This window comes from Crocodylus porosus, unplaced genomic scaffold (assembly GCF_001723895.1).
Source record: "Crocodylus porosus isolate Cpor-Errol unplaced genomic scaffold, CroPor_comp1, whole genome shotgun sequence".
Classification (NCBI taxonomy): domain Eukaryota; kingdom Metazoa; phylum Chordata; order Crocodylia; family Crocodylidae; genus Crocodylus; species Crocodylus porosus.
In genome coordinates this window covers 131,977,806-132,001,560 of record NW_017728931.1, presented here as the reverse complement: position 1 = coordinate 132,001,560, position 23,755 = coordinate 131,977,806, and the positions used below count along the sequence as shown (strand labels likewise).

Sequence of the window (23,755 nt, the reverse complement as noted above, 5' to 3'; positions counted from 1 at the left end):
GGAGGAGGAAATGGAAGTGCCCATAGGAAGGGAGGAAGGGAGTTGGGCAGGGCTGGGGCTGCTGTCCAGCCAGCTGGTTCATGGGGCTTGGGGCCCAGGGCTGAAATGTGCCGCTGTGTGCACTCCTGGGAAAGTAGCGGGGACCTGTGCCCCCCAGACCTGCGTGTGGTGTGTGGGGCAGGGGTGGTGCGGGCTGCCCACTGCAGGCTAGGGCTCCCTGCCTGCTGCCCTCCCCCCGGGCCTCCGCACCCCAGTGAGTGTGACCTGGTGCTGCAAAGGACAGCGAGGCCACGCGGGGAAGCTGCTTGCTGCTGTGAGCTGCATGCTGTCCTAGTGGGGCATCCCCTGTTCATGTGGCAGCACTGGGGGGTGGGGGGGTGGCATGGGCTTGTGCCTCTTACTGTTGCTGCATGGCCATTTTAATCACAGATTTTGGGATTTCTATTGTAGGATTTGTGATTTTTTTTATCAGGGAAAACCAGGATCCCTGCTGGTGATGTAAGCTCTCTACTAACAAAAGCTTATGCTACACATCTCCAATTTAGTTAGTTTATAACAGGGGTGGGCAAAATCTGGCGCACAGACCAGATCCAGTCCACCAATGGATTAGATATGACCTGTGGGAGGGGTGGGGGGCAGCCAACTAATTGGATCCAGCATGTGTGGCACTCTGCATGGGGCCAAGCCCTGCCTAGGGCAGCCTGAATTGTGCTCTAGCCCATGCCTGCTCACCTGGGCCTGGCCCGAGCCTTGCCTACTACGCACAGCTTCTGGAGGGGCCGCTTGACTCCCCTTGCCTCTAGTGGCAGCTCCTCCTCCTCCTCCTCCTGCTGGGCTGCTCTGGGCCAGGAGGAAGATTCAGTCAAGTGGCTCCTGCCCCAGAGTGTGGGGCTTTAGCTCTAGCTCCAGCTCCTGGCTGCCCCGTGTGCTTGGGCAGGAGCTGCCTGGCTGAAGCTCCTGGTTGACTTTGCCCCACTGGGCTGCCTGTGCTGCATGGGCAGAGTGGCTGCAAGGCAGCTTGGAGCTGGAGCCCTGCATGCTTCCTCCCAGCCTGGTGCTGCAGGAGGAGGAGGAGTCAGTGCTGGAGGTGAGGGGAGCTGAGCAGCACCCAGGTGGCTGCAGCTGCACCAGGAGCAGCCTTGTTCATAAGCTGCGAGTGGGCTGGAGCATGGCAAGGGCTGCGCTGGATGGGTCTCGGTTTGACGTGGGCCGTGGGGGCAACCGAGGACCACACCACGCAGGTGAGTTCTGCTGCTCCCTCCTTCCTCCCTTCATCCCTAGCTGGGTCCCAGGACCTAGCACCCAGAAACTCCCCCCAACCTCCCCTCCACACATGCACACATGCCCTCCTGCCACACCCCATACAAACCTCCTCCCCCAACAGGGCAGGGGCCACTCTGCAATCCTGGCCTCGCCTGCCCATCTCACTCCTTGCCCGCCTGTGGACCCAACCTACATAGGGAGATTGGTGAGTTTTGTGGCAGTGGGGATAGGGGGTGGAGCTGACCCAGCTCATCACAACTCAGCAAAACTACCTGTGTCGCCCCCGGCCCAAATAATTGCCCTTCCCTGGTCTATAAGGTACAAAACTACCCTGTTTACAGCAGAAGTCATGCAAGAGAAGCAATTCCCATTCCTGAATGAGAAGCACAAAGGCTTCATCTAGCTTCTGAAGTGATGATGGCTCAACTCCTGAGTCTGCAAAGATGTTAATAAGCATGTGCTCAACTTCACATATCGTAAGCAGCTTTGTTGCTTCAGTTGGGCTAATCACAGTACAGAAAGCTTTGAGAGATCCAGGCCCTAGTATGGAAGGGAATCACCAGGCAATCTGGACGGTCCTGACAAGGAGGCAAAATCATCTGTCCAGCTCCAGATGAAAGTCTAGAGAGATGCACAAAAAAATAGTGAGAGAACTTTACAAAAGGTAGATGTGAGGAGAGAAAAGGACTGGACCAGGGACATCATAAGAATGTATTACTGGTGAACCAAAAGCTTGGATTCCTTCCACCTGGGGCAGCAGCACGCCAAGCCAAGCCAAGCCAAGCCCTACCTTTCATCAGAGAATTGTGACTAATGACAGCTTGTAAAAGAAATGTCTGCAAGGGACTGTACAATCAAAACAGCAATCTCTCCCTTCAAACACTATCTGTCCCTCAATCCAAACCTGACAGTGACTTCGTACTCAAGCAAGAAATCATAAACACTAGTTCAAGCTGGCAGAGAGGTGGTCTGCATTGTGGTGGTGGTACATCTTGGCTCGCAGGTGCCCACGAATGCTCAACCATCCTGTCCCTGGAGACATACTCCAAACCTGGAAGTTTCCTAGTGAGACCTCTTTGGCATCATCCCTAGCAGCCTCTTTTGGGGACAGTAGAAACTCAAGAGCGGGAAGGGAAGGATGAGCCCAGTGTGGCCTTACTGATGTATTTCTAGGTTTGGGGAATTTTTGTGGATGCGGCTGAATGGGGTGTGGGTTGTACTCTTGCCCCTCAGTGCCAGAAGGCACCATCACTGTCATATAGATCAGCCCAGAAATGCTTTCTGACATGAGGAGGAAGAGCTATTTTCTAAGTTATTTATAGTACTGCAACCCCCCTGTTTAAATGCCAATAAAACTTGGCATTCAAAGCTTAACAGATGTGGCTTTTGAAAAAAGTTTTTTAAAAAATAAAAATATTCTTTGCTTGGGAGTCAGAAATCTTCCTCTGTGTTTGATCCAGAGATTATATGAGTCCACTGCAGCTCCCAGAAAAGGAGGTAGCTCCTCCCCTCAAACTCTAAAGGTTGATGTTTTTAGCTCTGGAGGTCACCACCTGGGCCTTAGTTACAACTAAGATGAATGTCATCAAGTACACTTGATCGTTTTATACAAGCCAATAAGGATATTTTAATCTCACAGGTCTGTTGTCATCATCAGATTAGTAGGAGGAGAATTGAATGTTTTCTGAGAAACCCAATGCCTGAATCAGTATAATTAATAGAATCAATATGAATGCTAGCTAGCTTGCCAATTTTTTAATCATTTTTGCTTCACCTTAATAAAGACTTAGTTTACAACTCTGAAGATTGGGAATAATTAAATAAACTTCAATTAATTCACAGATTGGTGCATTTTACATTCACAAGGGATCATTGTGATCATCTAGTTTGAATCCCTGCATAACGCAAACAAGCAGATTTCCCCAGTTTGATGCATGTTTCCAGACCAAGAGCTGTGGCTGAACCACAGCATATATTTAAAAAAAAGTTCACCTCCAGATTTAAATATTTCCAGCGATCATGAAGCTATGACAATCCTTTGCGTGTTTTTCAAATGGTTAATTGCCCTAACTAAACATTTTGTGTTTTATTTCTAGCCTGTATTTGTCTCCCTGACACTTCCAGCCTTTGTATCTTGTTATGCCTTTGGCTATTAGGCTGAAGAGCCCTTAATTATCAAATTTCTGTTCCCTTTTTAGGTTCTTGAGGACTGTGATCAAGTCTTCCCTTATCTTTGATATGTTCACCAGATAGAGTTAAACCTCATGCTGTGAGGCATGCTTTTCAGATATTTTATAACTCTAATAGCTCTTCTCTGAAATCTCACCAATTTTCATTACCTCCCTGAAGTGTAGACTAGCAGGGTTTAGCCACAGTATCACTTCTCATATTAACAAACAGGAAATAGATTACACCATGTGTCTCATGGTGAAAACATGTGTCGGGATGTTTTGTGTTTGGGCCGTTGGCCTGGTTTCTGTATAAGTAACTCAGAGAAGGTGGGAATTAATCATACTAAGAAATCAGAACCTGAAAATAAAACAGATTATGTGTTAGGGAGGCCAATTCTGCACTGAAATTTAAATTGAATTAAAAGGAAGCATCCGTAGTGAAACCTGGAAAATACCAGCATTTTCTTCTGACACGAGAAACAGGCCTGAGGAATGTATAAATGCAGGTCTATATTAACTGAAGTATAAAATATAAATTTATTTCTTGATAGGATTGCTTTATAAAGAAATACTTAAATGATAATCTATTGCTAGTGATCCTTTTGTCCTAGTATCTTTTGTGTTCAAAGTCGTGTATGTAAGCCTGCAGTTAGAAGGTTCAGAGTTCTTTGCTCCCATTTTTTGGCAGTAAGGGAAAAGTATGGCTAGACTTTTTATGTAGGTTAGTTATATACCCGCTATTCCACCAGTCAGTCATGGAACACCCTACCAGAACCAGATTTAGATGTCGGTAGAAAGTGAGGTTGGAAGTCCAAGAGAAAAAAGGGGAAAGTTAGTCTCAATGTAGTGAAAAGCTCATTTTCAAATAGCAAAACAATATAGCTCAGGGCATGCGACATTCTTGGCTTCTCCTTTGTGATAAGTCTGTGTTCTGGAAAGGAAACAGGATGGGGAGGTGGCCTTGACAAAGGCTGTCAGACAATAATGCCGAGGTGACCTCCCCACATCCATGACCTGTGTGGACTCCATCGCAAGGATGGGTTGGGTAATGGCTTCTCAAGATGGACCTACGTGAGCTTCAGTGAGGCTGGATCCAGCTCTGCAGAGAGCCCTTAGATATCCAGACTTCCAACCTGAGCCCTGAGTGCAGTGGATAATAGGGTGCGTTGGCCAGAAAACTCTTGTCTGTTGGGCAGTCGTAGAGGTTGGTGATGGTGGGGAGAGTTGAATGGATGACTGCAGGTCTGTTGACTGCTTTCATACTTTTTCAGATGTTATGCTGTGAACATGTTTTCTCAGACTCTATGCCCCTCTTGTCCCTTTTTGCTGAGGACTTCTGAACTTCTGCCAAGATAATGGTGCTGTTGTGGGTGGGAGTCTACTTACAGGAGGGGGAAATATTTATCCTCCAGAATTTGGGGCAGGGGTCTTAAATCAGTGTGGTGGTTCTTTAAGAGGTATGTTAGACCTACGGGACCTAGCCTTTGCTGCTGCTGTTAACCACCTGGCACAAGGACTACATATAAATATATATATACGCTAGATTTAAAATTGGAACCTGATGGCAATGTGCCTTTCCTACTGAGTCTGATTGTACTGAGATATTTTGGTCTGAGGTGCCTGAGGTAAAATGTTATTATCTAGATGACAGCAAATGGTTTGTAGGGATCCAAAACTATAACATGTTTAAATTTAAAAGCCAGGCAGCTTTGTGCCCAGTAGTGTATGAGGGGGAGTATAGTGCCCTCTGCCCAGATTTTTGCCATGGGAAGAGCAGTAATGTGTGTGTGTGTGTGTGTGTGTGTGTGTGTGTGCTCGTGCAAGAAAACAAGGCACTGGGGCAGGTCCTGGGGACCCTGTGCTGTGGGGCCGCTGCAACATTCAGCTTGCAGCGTTCAGCTATAACAGCCCTGCAGTGCCGGGTCTCCTGCCCCTGGCACCTTGCTCACTCCCCCCAACACACACATATTCTGCTGGGTGAGGAACTGCACCTCCTGTGGCAAAATTCCCACAGGGCACTGGGTTGTCCTGGGTTTTTTAGTTGGGCTGTACCTGTCATATCGAAGACTCCCAGGGGGGTGTTCCAGCACCCCCTCTAAGACAGCACCTGGGGCAGGTGCGCCGCTTGCCCCTACCCCTAATTTCGCTACTAATATGGAGCCAGGAGAAAGAAAACAAGCCACAGGATGCATGGCTCAGTGAGATAGATATTGTTCTGGAAAGAAATGGGGCTGGTGCTCTGAGCCCTGTGCTTCTGAAGGCACAGACACTTCCCCACTCTCCTTCATCTATTTTATTCAATGATTGGAAAATGTAAGGTGCGCTTGCTTGGCTTCTGGACTAAGACTTGATGGGAGACTTGGTGCTGCCTAGTAGCTAGGGTACTGTGTTAGGAAGTCAGAGCGGTATAAGATCAAACCTTGGTGGGGAGAGCTAGAACCTGAGTTTCCCGACTTCCTGGACAAGTGTCCTGACCACTCAGCTATGAAGACTAAATTGTGGGAGGGTCCTCTTGCTTTTGGGAACTTATACTCAGGTATAAGTGTACATAGCCATGAAGCTGCCTAGCCAGCATATAGCCTACTGAACACTTGCAGTATACGTGTACGTAATTACGTATCCACAGTACAGGGGTAATAGAACAACATTCTGTAACCAAAAATGCCACTTAATGAATCATCAAATCATAGAAAGTTAGGGTTGGAAGGGACCTCAAGAGGTCATTTAGTTCAATGGCTAGGTAAGTGCCCTTTAAGTACAGGAAGGTAGCAGAATTACACCCATGATCTATCAATTTAGGATGAACTTGCACATTACACTTCAACCATACTAAATCTGTGGAGTGTAAAGCAGTGTGAAAGTTAGAACATACTGTCAGCAATCACACATTAAAGTTTGATACCATTTCTTGCCTGTACAGCTCTGGCTTGCCACTAGAAAGCTGGTGAGCAGGGCCGTGGGTAGGAGCCAGAGACCCAGGCTCTGTCCCTGTTGGTTGGTTTGGGTGTGGGAACTGGGATGGTGGAGCATTGCAAATCACTCGTTTTATCTCCCTTGAGCAAACTAAAGTTACTCTAACACAAGCTAGATAGCATGGCCCAGAGTTAACTCTTGCCTGAAGTGGTATACCTCTGAGATACTCAGGCTAAGTGCAGACATTAAAAAGGCCCAAGGCAGAATTGATCTAACCTATGCTGTTTTCTGTAAGTGGTGTAGCCATGGGAATTGGCCCAAACACTTCTAAGCACAACCGTCTACTATGTGGCAAACAGAATGCACGTTTGCCTTTGGTGAGTCTGTGGGGTGGGCGGTAAATCTTAGACTGGGTCCAGCCATTTTAAAACCAGAACTTCTGTTCTGTTCTGGGTATAGACTGGTTTCTGATCACTTATACTGGGAAAAGTGTAATGTCTGTACCTGGCCTCAGAGAGCACTTAGTATGAGTTAAGTAGAAGTTCACATTTTAAGTGCCCTTAATGTGGTCTAAGTGTCTGGCACTCCAGACTTTCCAAAGGATAACTCTAACTGGAGTAGATAGTTACACTGATATAGAGCTTTATGTTATTGTCTGCCTCTCATTTACTTTTTGGAAAGACAGATTATACTAATATAAATGTGTTCACATCCTCTGCCTCTTTTTTACTACTGTTCTGAAGGCTTGACATGTTAGACCCGATTCGCCTCTCACACCCCTGTAACTGTTCTTATATCAGTTTAGGATTTATCGCATTGAGTCTTGCATTTAGGGTTTAGGTCCTTCCTGAACTACTTATGCTGCATCACAGGTCAGCATATTCCTACTGTTTACATGATGTGGGGTGGATAAAAGGGCAATTTCTATCTTCTCAGGGGTCACTGTATATGGGCTTTAAGTAGAAAAAAATGTAGGGGTTTGTGACAGTGAGAAAAATGTCAGGGGAGAAACAAAAGTGTGTGATTTACCTTAAACCTCTTTTTATCACTCCTTTGAATAATACATTTTCACAAACTGACAATAAAACATAAAGTCCCTTTAGAAGAAGACACGTAGTTCTTTATCTCTCTTTAAAAAAAAGAGTTATTAATTTCTAAAACCTTCTCATCCTGAATTCCTTTGCATATTATATAAGTTGTAAAACCTCTAAGGAGTTATTTGAATTTCAATATCTTCTCACACTTTTATTAAAATATACTCTAACACTGCTACAGTAATTAACATTAACATCAGGATCCTATTTCTAACAACTGAAATCTCTTAGCAATTTCAGATTTCAGTTACAATATATTTTTGATCAAATCATTAGATGATAACAGAATTAGCAATTTGTATATGACAAAAACATACCGCATCTGCCTTGCACATATTTCCGCAGTTTATATTTTTGCCTTTCTACTTTTCAAGTGTTTCTTATGGCTGATGCCTTGGGTTAATAATACCAAATACATACTAGTTTCATAATCATCACTGCAGTGCAGAAGGTATTAGAGTTTCAGTAGTTCTGCATTGACGACATCAATAGATTCACTGCATTCATCTCCTTATGCAAATATTCCAAAAAATACATAACTGTAGAACCTTATATCTGCTCAGGTCCCTTCCGAACCTAGAAACTATGAATCTGTATACTTTAAAGATTACACACGAGAGTCTTGAAGTCAGTAAAAATGCAGTATAGAATTCAAAAAGAGTAGCTTAACCCCTGCCATACTTCTCCCTCTTTCTCCTTTTGATTGACTGTAGCTTTATATCGTGTCCATATAATATCTGATCCTGCAAACAGTCCTTTTTGGCTTCCTTATCACATGGAAGCCAGAGGAAATCAACAAGATGATTAGTGGTTTTAAGTATTATGGATTAGATTAGCACCTTGCAATCTGTCCTGAGTGAGGGGTGTCAAGTAAGTGTGCCGGGAACAGAGCAGCACTGGAATTCAAGGTTACACTGGATCCCCGGGGAAGCAGGCTCTCTTAGCTCTCTTCTGGCATAGTTTCTCTCCGCGTTTACACAATCAATGCATTCTGAAGGACAAGACATTTTTCTTTCCCCCACCTATTCTTTGTCTCTTACTCTTTGCTTACCTGCATAGCAGGGGGAGTTGGAGAAGCTTAGCCATCTCTGCTTTTGCTCCTTGTGCTTTGACACACACTGACAACAGTCTTTGCCCTTTCCTTACATTTACTCCCCCAAGTGATCTTCCAGTTGACTCATAGTTGAGGCCTATGCCTTGTAACAAGTTCTGGCAATATTATGCTTTATATTATAAACTCCCTGGGGTAGGAATCTTTTACACGCCTATAAAGCATCCAGCTTAGTGCATTTCTTGGCAGTGTACAATTAATAAATAATAAACTAAAACAATAGCTACCAATCGTAGGACTATTCAGTTGAGTAACAATTGTAGATTAGGCCTTTTCTCATAGAACAGTACACAGAAAACAAATTGCAAATGAAGCTATAGTCATTAAACATGACTGCAGCTATCTAGTATCAACACACATGCTGAGTGTATTAGTTTTCATTTTATTTGAAAAGGTTGCTAGGTTAATATTGTGTTCAGGAAAGAGAACAAAGGAGAGAATAAGAGTGAGCTCTTGTGGTCCTTATACCAGTACCAACATGGGAGGTTTACATGAGTAAGGAATGAGCCTTGCATAGCAAGTGAATCCTCTCATTAATCAACACCTTTAGGTTAGTAATATATGCAAACGAATACCAGCAAGGGTATCAATGGAAACAAATAGATGAAAAATTAAATGGATTAACACATTTAATCGGCCTTAGGTTACCTAATGAATGATTAGCCTTACATTTAATCCCTCTCAATCCATTTCTTTCTGGAGTAGTTATTCACCAAAGATAAATATGGCTGATTCCAAATGGCTATTTTTTTAAAGCTATTAAAATCCATGTGATACTGTAACAGTTTGGAGGGGATCAGCATTAAAATGTAAAATAATCAAAATGAAAAATACTAGATTTGCTCCTAACTGGGTTTTGAATATTAGCGATGCTAGAAAGGACAAATATCTGTGATGTGCTGGACTGTAGAAGTACCCTGAAATAAAGCCTATGGATATGGGTTCATTAAGTGGAAGCCATCTCTTAAGCCACCAAGAGTCCAGTACCTCAGTATCCAATCCCTCCCCTGGTTTTTCACTGATGACCAGGGAGATTTTAAGGGTTTGGTGCTTATCTACAAAACCTGCCATGGGAATTGGCCCAAACACAAGCGTCTACTATGTGGAAATCACCTCCCAAGATGCCTGATGTTTCTCTGGAGCTTTCCCATCACCCTCATTGCAACTCTCTTCAAGACAATCAGTTCAAATCTTTTTGTTCAAAATATTAGTCAATGAAAAATGGCTCTTTTTGTCCAAATAAAAATATTTGTGAGAAATGTTCCATTTCCATATTTCCCATCTGGATATATTGGACTAAATGCAACCCAAAAAACAATTACATGTTTTAGTCATGGGTATAGTCAATTAGTCAATTATTCTATAGTAGACGAAAATTCTAATGGGAGAGGCATCATCAAACCTAAGGGGATCTGTACATCGACATTCAAAAGCAGGATTTAGCTCCTGAGTTCCTCAAAAGGCATTGCTACCTAGACATCAATATTCCAAATGGGCTTCTGTTTTAACCTGGCTCGCATCCATTTTTTATTGTAATATTTGGTGAAGGATCTCTTGGTCTAAAAATAAAATTTCTCATCATTTTCTTTTGTTTTCTTAATATTGCTGTTCTCTGCAACCCTAATGGGGACAGGAGCCAGAGACAAATTGAAGACCAATGGCTTGAAGTTGCATCAAAATAGGTTTAGATTGGATATCAGGAAAACCTTCTCCACTAGTCGAATGGTGAGGCACTGGAATAAGGCTGCTTAGGGGAGTTGTGGAATCTCTGTCATTGTAGGGGTTCAAGAAGACGTTGGATAAGCATTAGTCAGGGATTATCATGGGGTAACTATCTCTATGTTATGTTCTAGGTATTTTTCATGCTTCTGTGCTTTGCTGATTGCTACATGGGGCTGGAAAGGATCCCCCCCCCTTGCTATACTGTCAGTTGGGTTTGGGTTTTTTTGGCTGTTTTTTGGCTTCCTCAGAAGTGTGCTGGCTGCACCCAGTGCTCCTGCTGGGATTAAAACCCAAAAATTCCTGGATAGAGGATCTTGCTCAAGGTCAGAAGAAGAATTGCCACATTTGGGTTCAGCCCATGGTCAGATTGGTATGGCTGGTGATAGTTTTTGCCTTCCCCTGTTGTAGGGAGTGTAGCCCTCTTCCTTGGATCTCTCAAGCATATTTTAATAACCTTTGCAGAAGCAGGATGTTGGCCACTGTGGTCCCCCTGCTTTACCTGTGGCGGGGTAGGGTTATGGGCATGCTTTGGATGCGCTCTTTGCAAATCAACAAAAGGCTTATTTCTGAATAGAAGAAGAAGAATTAATACCAGAGGAGCCATGATGTACTAAGTGCCTGAAACATGAAGGGGAGATTCTTGATCCCTGGCAAAAACTATGGTAGCTGGGCTGAATGGGGATGAAGTATTTGGGATTGGCAGGGGAATGCTATACATGTTCCTCCAGAGGCACTGGACCAGCCTGTGGACTACTACTCTCCCCTGACTGGCCACTGGCTTTGTGTAAGCAGTTATTCAGTGTTCTGGCCCGCAGGACTCTGGAACACACTGACACATCTGGGGGTGGTATGGATGGCTTCCTGGTACACAGGGTGCAAAGCTCCCCCTGCCGCATGGTCACTGTCCCTGTCCCCTATGGATCCACAGGACAAAGGCCTGGAGTGAATGAGTATTGTCAAGCTGGAGATTGTAGTGGCTCCCAAGGAGTGTCTTTAATCAATGGGCAATTGTTGAAGCTGGTCAGCATGACAGTCACCTTCCACTCCAGCTAACCGAGGGAACAGATATACACACCTTTGCTTAAGGTGAGAGCTGAAATAATAGCAGCCGTCACCCAATTCACAGACCAATGTGACAGGACCAGCTGGAGTAAGAGTTGTAGCATGCGATCCAAGGGGGTTCATCCCAGGTTTGAATGCAAATGCAGGGGCTGAGAATTGTCTTGGTGGAAGTGTGTGTGTGCCCAGGCAGAAGTGGCCTGGAGCAGTCAGAAAAATCATGCTGACAGCCAGGAGAGACCAAGACACGCAGCCCTATGAGAAAGCAAAGAGAGAGGGGCCACTTCGTGTAGAATGGTCCCTGGAATGGGATCGTCCTCCGAGAAGCTTGTGCCCTGCTGTTTGACTCCTACCATGTTCAGGGACAAAAACCAGTGTAATAATCCTTGAAAACATGAGCTAACATCAAAGAAATGCTTTGCTCACATCATCTTAATGGAACCAACAGCAATCAAGTCTAGTATGTCTTTCCTCTGAAATGGTAGGGACTAAGAATATCCATTATCTTCTATGTTGCCTACTTAAACCTTGTGTTCAGGAGTGGAAGAGACTACTTCTTCCTTCCTTGGAGTCGGCAAAGAGGTGGGAAAGGAAAGGGAAAGATCCTAGGCTCTACCAGCCTGCTTTCTTCCAGAGAGCCAGAGCTAGTCGAGACATAGAAAGTAGTTATACCTGCTGGGAGCAAGAAGGAAGCAGGAGAGGAATTATGACTCACGGTGGTGTCTTGGAGTCTCAACACCTCCTGATGCTATTCTTGGGAAGTGCGGCTTATGCACAACCTTTTGCTCAGGAGCATGATGTAAAAATTCACAGTCTAGCCCTTAAGAACTTGATATTGTTCCTGGGAGGAAATCAGAAGCCTTTATACCTGCTCAGTCGTGCTGTTATAAATACAGGTATCTTAGCCTGACTCGCAGAGTATTGAACACTTACAGCACACCCCAAGTATTCACTTCTAGGGAAAATCTTGGCAAAATGAAATGCAACTGATGTCAGTCAGTAAATTTAACATAATCACTGGAAAATTTGGAAAACATTGTTAAAAACATGGAAGAGACACTTGGAACCCTTTTCAGTGGGTTTCAGCGCTAGTGAAGTTGCTAACATTGCTAATATCTTTTAAAAAGCTCTTTGAAACTATTAAAATAGAGGCACCTCTCCCCACATACTCATTCTCAGCCTTTCACAGATGATGATTCTTTTAACCTTTTTTCCTCTTTGTTTGCTTGAAGGATCAAGGCTTTTTTTTCCCCACCCAGATTCTGGAGCATTAAAAAGTGCCACCGATATTGTGGCGTTTACATTACAAACAAGTTAAAATTCCCAATCTGTCAGAGCTTTTCTCCTAGGATACTGAGGAAAGCAAAGTTCAGCTAAACTGCACAATTAATTTGAGCTCACTTCTGAGTGAGAAAGAAAAGGTTGCTTTAAGCTGCACCGTTCTCTTCCTGGAGATTTCCAGCCAGTTTTGGGAAGCAAGAATACTGTTGTCTCACAGTTATCTCACCTTCTTTGTATTCCTGAAACTACCTCGTTAGATCTTCTGCTCCTTTAACTCATAAATGAATATTAATAAATTGATCACAGGATTGCTCACATGTAAATATATCTTTATGGACAGCAGAATTGACAGGCAAGTGGATGGAACGGGACAAGGGATCTATGTTGTCCTTGGTAATACTGTAATTGGTTTTTTGTTCTGTAACAAGAATCCGGAGATTGACAACTTAGGTGTTAGCTACAGCAGATGTGTTCATCTTGAAGGTAAATCTCTCCTTTATTATCAAGGGACCAAGAGTAGTTGTAGATTTATCTTTACTGGAAAAACTGATTGGATGGCTCCAAAAAAATGACTGATGCTGACTTTAATGTTAAAGGTCCTTTCTTATGAAGAACTCTCCTCACCCTTTCCTTTTGGGAGCATGGCAAATAACATGGATTACTCCAGCAAGGTGCTCGATTCCTCCCCACAAAGACATGAGCATCAATAACTCTTCCTGACTTGAATGGGAGGAGAGCGCACATGGGATCATATGGGATCAAGCCCATCAAGAAAGTAATGGAAATGCAGTCCCTATCACTCTCAAATGACAAGGAAAGGGCTTTGGTAAATTCCTGTGTAGCAAATTAGTGATAGCGCACAAACCAAGGTGTGAGCATTGCAAAATGCACAGAGTCTATTTTTTTTACAAATGTGGCTTAATTATACAGATCAGTGGGTGTGTCTACACGTACGCCTGACTGCATAGTGCACCTGGCTGCACAGTTGTTAATCTCAATGACTAAGTACTAAACGACTATGTAATAACTGCCATTCACAGTGCACCGTCCTGGTGCTGCACAGGTCATTTACGATGCTATTGCGCAATAGCAACATGCTAACGCACAGTAGCTCATCATTACTGTGCAGTAGCATTGGCATCATGGTTTGTGCCCCCTGACGCTACACTGCTTTAGCAACGAGCTATGTCACCATGCAGATGTGCTCAGTATGACTTGGAAAGAACCCCATAGTAGTACATTTTATACAGAAAAATATAGACATTTGTAAGCTACAAATGTCCTTTATTTTTTCCTGTAATGTCTATTAGCAGGGAGGGAGGAGGCACAGCCCTTCATTTCTGTGTATATGAATAATGTGGTATACAGAATAGCCACCTATGAAATTGTATTGCATTGCATTTTGCTAAATACAAAATGGAACTCCTAGTAGCTAAAAGTGAGAGCTTGATCTGTTGTGGAGCTTTTTGCAATAGAAACAGGAACCTCATCCTAGTGAAGCTGATGGGTGATTTCCCATTGTTTGCAATGGTTTTTGGATGGGGTCCCATTTTAGTACGTTCCATTAAAAATTCAGGAGTTTATGGGCCAGCTTCTCAGGTGCTGTAGATTGATGCAGTTTTCATGAAAACTATAGAGTTATGTTAATTTAAACTAGTTATTAATCCAACTCTGCATCTTGACAAATTTATTCCCATTAGGCTAAATCTCATGTTAATATTCTTAACAAAGATGCTAAATTTACCTATTTCAAAAAATCTATTTTATTAAGCTAAATATTTTTAAGGATAAAATATTTATATATATATTTTTAAACATGAGGGACACATTTCTACAGTCTTTTGCCATAAGAGTAGTTCCAGTCAGTAGGAGTAAGCATACTGAGTTAGGGTTGGAAGAGTGGGCCCTAGATATCTTCCTATAGGATGTTTTCTCTTGGTATGAAAAAATGAGTAGGCTGGAAGAAAGGTTTCAGCTAATCCCTCCATGAGAGAAGGCTAGTAGAAACATTCCTAAATGTTCCCCCTTGATATTTCAGAGATCTCTCAATGTGTGGTTCTGACTGTCTGATAGGCACACACTACTAAACACCTGTGGGTGCATCTACACATGCAATTAATGCACATGAATCATCTCCAGATCTTATTGCTTTGGAGTTTATTGTTCTTGGGCACCATGTCTTCACATGTGCACAGGACCACAGCACAATGAGCCAAGTTAGAGCAGGCCCAACTGGCAGAGGATCTTGGGGCAGGGAGGTCAGCCTGCCAGTCCAGGGCCGCTCCCAACCGCTCAACGTGCTGTGGAGGGGCTGCCTGGGGCATGAGGGTGCTTCAGTGCAGGACTAGCTAGTAGGCAGCTCAAGCACTGAAGTTGCCCTTGTGCCCCAGGAAGTGTCTATGCATATGCTGCTGTGAAGTAAGAAGCTCTGCAGCAGGATACTTCTTGTATTTATAAGTACTATCCTGCTGTGGAGTTAGTTTACTCCAGCCTAATTGGGGTGCAAATGTAGATGTGCAGCGTTTACTGTGCAGCTACTTAATCCATTGCGCAGTAAATGTCTTGTGTAGACATGACCTGTGTGTGCTTAACTAATTCCTGTGCTATACATTGATTTCTTTTTAAAGAGTATAGTATCAAATGTCCTTTATTCTTTCTGCTCTAATCATTTCTAGATCATTTACATGTCCTTATGATTACAAGGCAGACAAGGTTCTTTAGGTAAATGTGATATATTTTATTAGGCCAGTGAAATAGTAGGAAAAAAATTTTTTTTGCAAGCTTTCAGGCACAAAACCCCTTCTTCAGGCATATGGAGAGTCTGATTACAATTTACAGTGATTCTTAATAAAAATATATAATGAATATATCTAAAGAGCCTAACCAAAGTACAGTGCAAATGTACAGACATATACAAATATATTCAAGTGTATGTAACCACAAATCTCTTAACTTAGGGACTGATCCCTAGAACAGTTCCCAGGGGCAAAACTTCCTTTGGCTATAGTGAGCTCATGACTACAGTATACAATGTTGTATGGTGTCTTGTACCATAACATATGATACGTTTTATAAGCCCTTCCCATTGTGTTGTGACCTAATAAAAATAATGCTTTGCAACCGGTGAGTAAAATGAAAAATGTTATCATTATTTTAATTGTCACTGATGTCAAAATATTTGGGGGTATATTTAAATACTCAGCTGCAAAAGTCTGGTCATTTTGGTAAGATCTTGAATTTGGACCAGTTTTTCTTGTTTGTTTGTTTTTTAACTAAGGCCTTTTAGATATTTGAGTTAGTTTGAAAGACTGGACCTTGCTGTACTCTATGGATCACTATAATACACTTAGTGGTTTTTGAGCACAAAGTTCTTCTCTGATTGTCACAGTTCAGTGATGTCCCCAAGTGCTAGCTTTGGCATCTAGATCTTTGATTGAGCTGAAAGCTATGTAAAAAAAAGCCCCTCACACGTGCAGCCAGGCAGCCATACATTTGTAACACATCTCAGAAGGTTTTATGCCACACTTATTCCAAGAAAAGTCTCAGCGTTGCTGGAACTTAGACGCCATAAATTGTATGCACAATCATCCTGCTTGGACTGCAGGGTAATGTTTGGATTGGTCTACCACCACATGGTTTTGGGGACAGGCCATCACAACTGCATAGGAGAGGATGGTTTGCAGAGATCTTATTGTGTAGGTTGTCAGATCAGTAGTATGCACATTTATCTTTGCAAATGCAACACTTCAGGCAACATAATGGTCCTCTGATTTGGTTGTGAAATGCTGCCAAATGATGTTCCCAATGGGGAAGGAGGACATTATAAAATCTCTGCTATGTTTCTAGGCTAGTTAATGATGTTAACTCACCTGCCTCAATTTCTTATACATTTGTTTTTTTCTTTCTTTCATCAGTAAAGTGCCAGCCCTGGCAAGAGTATGTATCCTTTTTTCTCCAAAGTTTTCAGATCTGGGTTCCCTCTTATTTCTTCTTTATGACCTCCACCCAAGCCTTGCTTCCTTCTTCTCTGTACAATGTGTGGTGCAGTTTCTCAGGGTCAAAAGAAACACCATTTACACCCACCCCAAGGAAATCTGTTCCTTTTATTTCCCTTCTTCCTCTCTTCATTCTCTCCCATTTTCATCCTTCTTTCCTTCCTCCTGTTTTTAGTCTTTTACCAGCTCCATTTCCTTCTCAATCTTTCACTTGCTCATTTTAACCTTGTGTCCCTTTGCCTTTTCTTCAGATACACTTTTAACTTCATAGCAAAAGTTGTGGTTTCTCTTAGCTTGAAAAACCCACCTGCCACTTTAAAACACAAACCCTGTTTTCCTCCTTGACCTTGCTTCCGATTTCCTTGAATAGATGTCTTTAAAAACATGCAGCTCCAGTCTGTCTGCCATGAAGTTCATTCTTCAAGCTCTTTTTCTTCAAGGCCTGACTACGTAGCCTGCAGTATCTTCATTTTACCAACACTTTTCTTACTCAAGCTGCTAGAGACTAAGGGCTCCTATACACGTTCAGGGAGACAGCTCTGACGTGCTGGAAACCCAGCGTGTCAGAGCAGACTTGATTAATCAAGAAATAAATGCACTCCGGCAGACTCTGGCATCATGTGTATCAGCATCCCTGTGGTGAAAAATGATGGTGCAGCACTTTAAACTAATCGTTCGATGAGATTTAGTTCAAACTGCTCTGCCACCATTTTTCAGCATGGGGGATACTGATACATGTGACGCTCGGGTGCTTTTAAGTGGCATGGCTTGCTAATTAAAGCACCCCCCATGGCTCCTGGAGCATGTGTAAAAATGCCCCAAATGGCTAATTGTAGAAGTAATTTCAGTGTCCTACTTCTGCATGTGATGTTGTAATCATTTTGTACCATTTTGTGATTGTGCTTGCTTGGTCCTCCTCTGACCACCTCTCTGATGTTTCCCTGGGGATCTCTACCATACTTTTTCCCTTGCCTTCTCATTTTCCCTGTTCCAGCCATGATCACCTGGTTTTCTCCTTCTACCCTCTCATCATGCCTGGGGTGAAATTGCAAAACCCTTACAGCTTCTTGTTGTAGCCCTTGAGGCATGAGTTTGAGCCTCATTCCACAGTTATTCTACAAAGCCATTCCTCAGTCAACTTATGTGTCACCGGCGCCAGAAACTGGTGTCACCCATTCGTGCTAGCCCAAAGGGACCACTGAGGCTTAGGTGAACCTCTTGAATTTTTACTGGGGCTTTGTTCATGACTGCTCCTTGCTCGTATGGGTTTAGCAATGTCAACTTTTGTACATAGTCTTGATCACCAATGATTTTCCAAGTTTTTGTAGTGTAAGAGTGATGTTGTATCAATAATGGTCCAGAAAATGTTAGAGGCAAGGATTTCTCTTAGGGTGATATTGGACCAACTATGTAGTTGGGATAAAGTTAGACAAGCTTTCAAATGCAAGACATTCTTTATCAGGTCAAAGAACATCTTGTATTTGAAAGTTTGTCTAACTTTATCCCAATTACATACAGTAAAAGCTCTGTTATCCAGGGGATAACCGGGGGATGCTGGTTAATCAAATCTTCCGGTTAATCAAATGGGCACCGGCTGGTGCACTCCCCAGCATCAGTGTGGCGGGGAACAGGAAGGGGGATCCTGTACAGGCTGCTTTGCCCCACACAGGCTGCTTTGGCCTGCGCTGTGGGCTGAAGAAGTGGCAAGAACTCTGCTCGTGGCAGCGGTGAAACCTGGAAGTGGTACTTCCAGTTTCATTTTTACTGCATCCCTCGGATACTGGTTAATAGAGTTTTCTGGCTAATAAAGTGCCGGTTAACACAGCTTTTGCTGTAGTTGGTCTAATAACAGATATCACCCTAAGAAATCCTTGCCTCTCCCACATTTTTTGCATTGTCACAGCCCCACCTGCCTTCCTGATATCTTCTCTTTTATAACTCATTATGGCCTTAAACATAGGCAAAAATGAACCCCTAAAAGTTCTGGTGCAAACCTCTCTCTTTTTCCAAACTTGGTCACCATCATTTCAAGTGAATCAGCTTGTCTTTGAACTTTCCCTCCCTGCTGGTCAAATTTGGCAGGTACAATTTGTAAAATACTTATAAAATAAAATATCTGTATTTTTAGCATACTGGTTAGTCCAAATCTTTGTCATCTGTGGTCTCAAGGACTCCTCCTCCATGATCTTTCCATGTTTATCTTTCTCTACTTCATTCAAACCATGATGCGGCTACCAATACCATCTTGCTTTTTCGCTGTTCCGGCCAAGTCACCCACCCTTGAATGCCTCATTGATCTTCCACTTATTGGGTGTATCTATACATGCAATGAACTCGAAGCGATAAACTCCAGAACAGTCTGAGCTGGAATTTACTACTCCCAACCTCTGCATCTACATGTGTGCCAGGACAGCAGCAATCTGAGCCATGGTGGAGCAGTTCATGTCAGGGGCGGGGACACTAGGAGTCAGCTCCAGGTTCCAGGTGGTGACGTCGGGTGGTGGAGGGGCTGGCTTGGGCATGAGGGTGCTGCAAGTGTGGGTGGCTAGGCAACAGGCAGGAGTCTGGCTCCCTGCTGGCTGGGTGCAATTTATACTCACAGTCAATGTCTACATGTGCCTTTAATCACAGTTAATTACCCTGCCATAAGATAGTGGAGTCAGGGACAGTACTATCTCATGGCTATGTTAATCAGTTTACTGCAGCCTAATAGTGTTACATGTGTAGACAGTGATGCTTTACTCCACAGTTAATCACATCAGTCTACTCCACAATTAATCACATGTGTAGACATTGCCACTGTGTTGTATTCAACCTTCTTTATTTTACTGTCCTCACTTTACCTTCTTAGCCCCTCTGTTATTCCATATCTTTGTCTTCTATTGTCTTCTTCTTTCATCGGCCTACTTTATGGTCCCTCAGTGCTCACCTAGAAACAGCCATGAAACACTTGATCTATAAAATGTTAAAGTTGTGAGGCTTGCTCCCTACTCAGTGCATATCCTGTCTTGTTTTGCACTGTGTCTACATTTTTGCATCAGTTCAGTCATGGACTTCAGGGGCAAATATCAGGCCTTTAATGATAAACAATCATTCAGCTACTTAAGCATATGGCAAATTTTAAACAGGTGTGTCCAGTCTCACTAAAGTCATTGGGACGACCTATGCTCTCAGTTTGCAAATTCTTCAATACAGATATCTGATAGTGGTATGTTGTAGCAGATTACTTACTGGCCGCTGCTGTGTACATTTATGACACAAAATCATCATCATAATGCAGATGGTGTCTCTGCAAAAGACATTTTAGTTTCATGAAACAGATTTTGAGCTAAGTCTTCCCCTTACATAAATCTAGGTGACCCAACTGGATTTCATGGTTATTCTGATATACAGCAGTTGATGATATGGTTCTCTATAGGTAGTATGACTATTTATTATACATCCATGTAGCTCCAGTGCAGTTCCATTTAGCTCTGATGGCATTTGAATGGTTTCAGTCATACCATTTTAGATTTGAAGGGACCAACATAAAAATAATAGAAATAAAGGGACAGATCTTTGATGCAAATCAGTGTAGCTTCATTGACTTCACTGCCCTTTGAGAACTATCCTGATGTACACTACATGAAGATTTGGTCTACTGAGTTAGCACACAGCTAAACACTACACAGGATATTCCTTGTAGTATTTATGAAACACTGCAAAACCCTGTAGTAAAACGAATAAGGCAACAATTTCATTGATGGTACCCATTAGATTCTGAGCATACCAGAGAAGGCAGAAATAGTCTACCCTCCTGGGTAGCTGCAACTGAAACACTTCTGTAGATAATGAATTGCTTTTTTGTCTGTGTCAATGGAATTAGCTCATATGTTTGCACCGAGATTCCTCACAATGTCAGTGAGACAGTCCTATTCTCTGTCATTTTTTGTTCGACTAATAAAATAAAACACACGATTTTAAACACAAATGTGTCGGGATGGGGGTGTGTTCACATATATACATACTCATACAGACACTCTAAAAGTCCTCCCATTCCTGTGCATCATTTCTTTCTACCCATTTAGGGCTCAATTGCCACTTTGCAACCTGCGCTGTTGAAAATATAGCTTGTAACTGCTGTCCCAGGAAATATGCAGACAAGGTCCTTTGGGTAAATGTGATATCTTTTATTAGACCAACTAAATAGAAAAATTGTTCTTTGCAAGCGTTCGAGCACAAACACCCTTCTTTAGGCATATAGAGAGCCTGAAGAAGGGTGTTTGTGCCCCAAAGCTTGGAAAGAACAATTTTTCTATTTAGTTGTTCTACCAAAATACACCACATTTACCCAGAGAAACTTGTCTGCCTTTGTCCTTAGACCAACATGGCTACAATCAGCAACCCTGGCCCAGGAAAGACACTCAGAGCCAGAAAGTGTCTCTGGCTGCTGTTATGTCTCAGTGGGAAACAATTTTGCTCTTGGTCTGTACCAAAATGAGACTACGTTCTTCTCTGTGCCAGATCAAATGCACTGAGCGATGCACTGGTAGGACAGATGTAAGCAGGATTCTTCCATTTATCCTCCCACGGCCATGCATTCTCCCTCGATCTGCACAGGAGGAGTGGTGACCCTGTGGAGACTGCTCCCCTACTAGATGTACCTGCCACACAGGGGTAAAAATGCAGGATAATCTCGTTCTTAACGATTGGTTCCAAACACATCTGGATTGCTTAGTGACAACCATCTGGTTGAAATCTATATAAATGGACTTCAACTGCCAATAAGAGAAGCAAGTTGATACTACGTGGATTTCTTCACCAGAGTTTGTGTAATTTCCCGCACTTCTCATTATATGTAGTCATATGCAAGCAGTGATGCTACATGCTCTTATGTTGTGTTATGTCCTTCCTCTGCACTGCTGCGCAGCCCCCAGAGACCCTCGTTAGTGGGGAGCTTTATTTAAAAATAGTTAATTAAGACAAATTGTTATTTTATTTGATAAAGCATTGAATTTTTGGCTCTTACAGGAAATTAACAGAAAATGGTAATTATTGCATAGTTTTTTTTTTCTGAAGTCCCCAGTAGAATTTAACGGGGAACGATATTCCCACCAGAGGATGATTTAATAAACCTATAGAAAATCTCTCATATCTTATGAAGTCGATAGACTTGCGCCAGATCATCACTAGTCTAAATCAGCGTGGCTCTACAGAATTCATTTGCACCAGTTGATGATATGACCCTTTATTTATTTACATACTATGCAGGTCTGGCCCAATAGTGTCTTACTCTTGAACTACCTCTGTCATCACTGGATATAACATTAGAATTAGCCCCCCTAAGTTTTAGAGTAATTTATGTGGGTCTCTATTCGTTTCAACTCTATTCAATTCAACAAGATTTTTCTATGGGGGAAAACACACTTGTAGATACCTTCCTTTCAATACATGAACCTCACCCCCACCTATCCTATATTTAATTTCAGTTAAAGAGTGCAGACCACCGTCGTGATCAATACCACTATTTCTAACATAGGTTTCTTTTCTTTGGCTGTCAAGCTTAATTTCACAGCTTGCTTCAACATATTATCGAAGTATTAAAGCACAAACTAAGTCCAAATAGATACTTTATAACCGCGCTTTGCCACACATTCATTCTTTTAACGCCAGCATTGTGCTACACTGGTAGAGAGCATCAACATTCACCTTCAAAAACTTTATTTGCAGAAGCATATAACTAGGTCACTAAAACAGTCATCACAAAGCCAACAACAATAAAAACAGCTCCGGGCACAAGAATTCCTGCTTTTAATGGACTTGAGAAAGATTGCCATTTTTACTATTTTTAACTGATGAAGGGAAGGAAAAGGATACTTGCTGTCCTTTAAATGGCTTTTCTACTTTAAATTGGTCTTTATCCTTATGGCTGTAATAAGTACATCACAGAAATAATAAGGCTTTGTGGGCCATCCATTCATAAGACTGGTATTTTTTGTGGGGGGGAGGAAAGTGGGGGAAACAAGCCGTACCAAAGGATAAGTTACATTCAGTCTGACATCTCCTAATGTGCCTCTCACCATCAATGTGATCAGAAGGGTGTACAGGCATGACTACTGATCTACGCTGGAGGATGAAAGGCACAAAGTAAAAGTAAGCTTTCAGTATTACAGCCTCAGTACGGATAAAAATACCTTCATGCCTATCTTCCCCAAAGCAGTTGTTTCAGAGGAAATAACATCGCTTAACAATTACGGCACAGATCGACATATGCAGCCAGCCGAACAAGTCAGGATGGCTTGGGAGGCAAAGGCAGCCGCAAATACACGGCCATGCGCTAAACGCTGTATTGGACCAGGTGGGTTATACACCTTCCAGCCTGTCCCCGTGCTCGTCCAGGCCACCCGAGACATGCATTTGCACAAACTGAAATAGCCGCGACCGCATCGCACACGATCGGCTTTCAAGACCCTCGAAGGCAGATGTTTTTAAAGCCAATTTTTCCGCCTCCCCCTGCAAATCTTGTACTTCATCTGCAGCAAACGACATCAACCGAGAGAGAGAGAGAAAGAGAGAGAGAGAGAGAGGGAGAGAGGGAGAGGGGAAAAACAGCCAAAAAACTCAAAGGTAAAACTAACAGCCCGACCTTAATTCAGTCCAACGCACCGCCAGGCTGATGGCTGAACTGTTGAGTTGGGCTTGGGGAGGATCCCGGGGCTGCGCTCGCGGGGAGGGGCAGGTCTGCACACCCACTTCGGGATAACTCGGGGGAGGGGGCCGGCGCCACCTCGCCGCCCCCGCCCCCGCCCCCGCCCGTGCGCGTAGACCCGGCCGGGTGGACAAAGAGGGGGGAGAGGGGCTCACGCGCCTGCATTTCTCCGCACCCCCGCGCACGCACACAGCAGCGGAGCCGCTGAGCACCTCCCCGAGATGAGCATGCGGATGCGCGGATACAGGGACGCGCCCATACGCATCCACTTGCACACGTGCGTGCAGAGGACGCCCCCCGCAGCCCGGCCGCGCCGCAGCGGAGCCCCCTCCGCGCTGCCCGCCTGCCCCGACCCCGCAGCAGAGGGCAGCGAGACCTCCCCGCACCGCGGGGCCGCGTCTGGCCGCGCTGCCCCGCGGCACCGCCCTCCCCAAACTTTCCCCGGCTCCCGCGGCGGG

The 23,755-nt window shown here is 43.5% G+C and overlaps 1 protein-coding gene across 1 annotated transcript in view; it reads right to left on the bottom strand.

Moving 5' to 3' along the window:
* GRM3 (glutamate metabotropic receptor 3) overlaps positions 1-23,340 on the bottom strand; it is a 154,584-nt gene extending 131,244 nt beyond the window's left edge. Inside the window, exon 1 of the mRNA XM_019543654.1 lies at positions 23,235-23,340. The gene's annotated coding sequence lies outside the window, so the exon portion shown is untranslated. The remainder of the gene's footprint in view (positions 1-23,234) is intronic.
* Between the last annotated feature and the right edge of the window lie 415 nt (positions 23,341-23,755).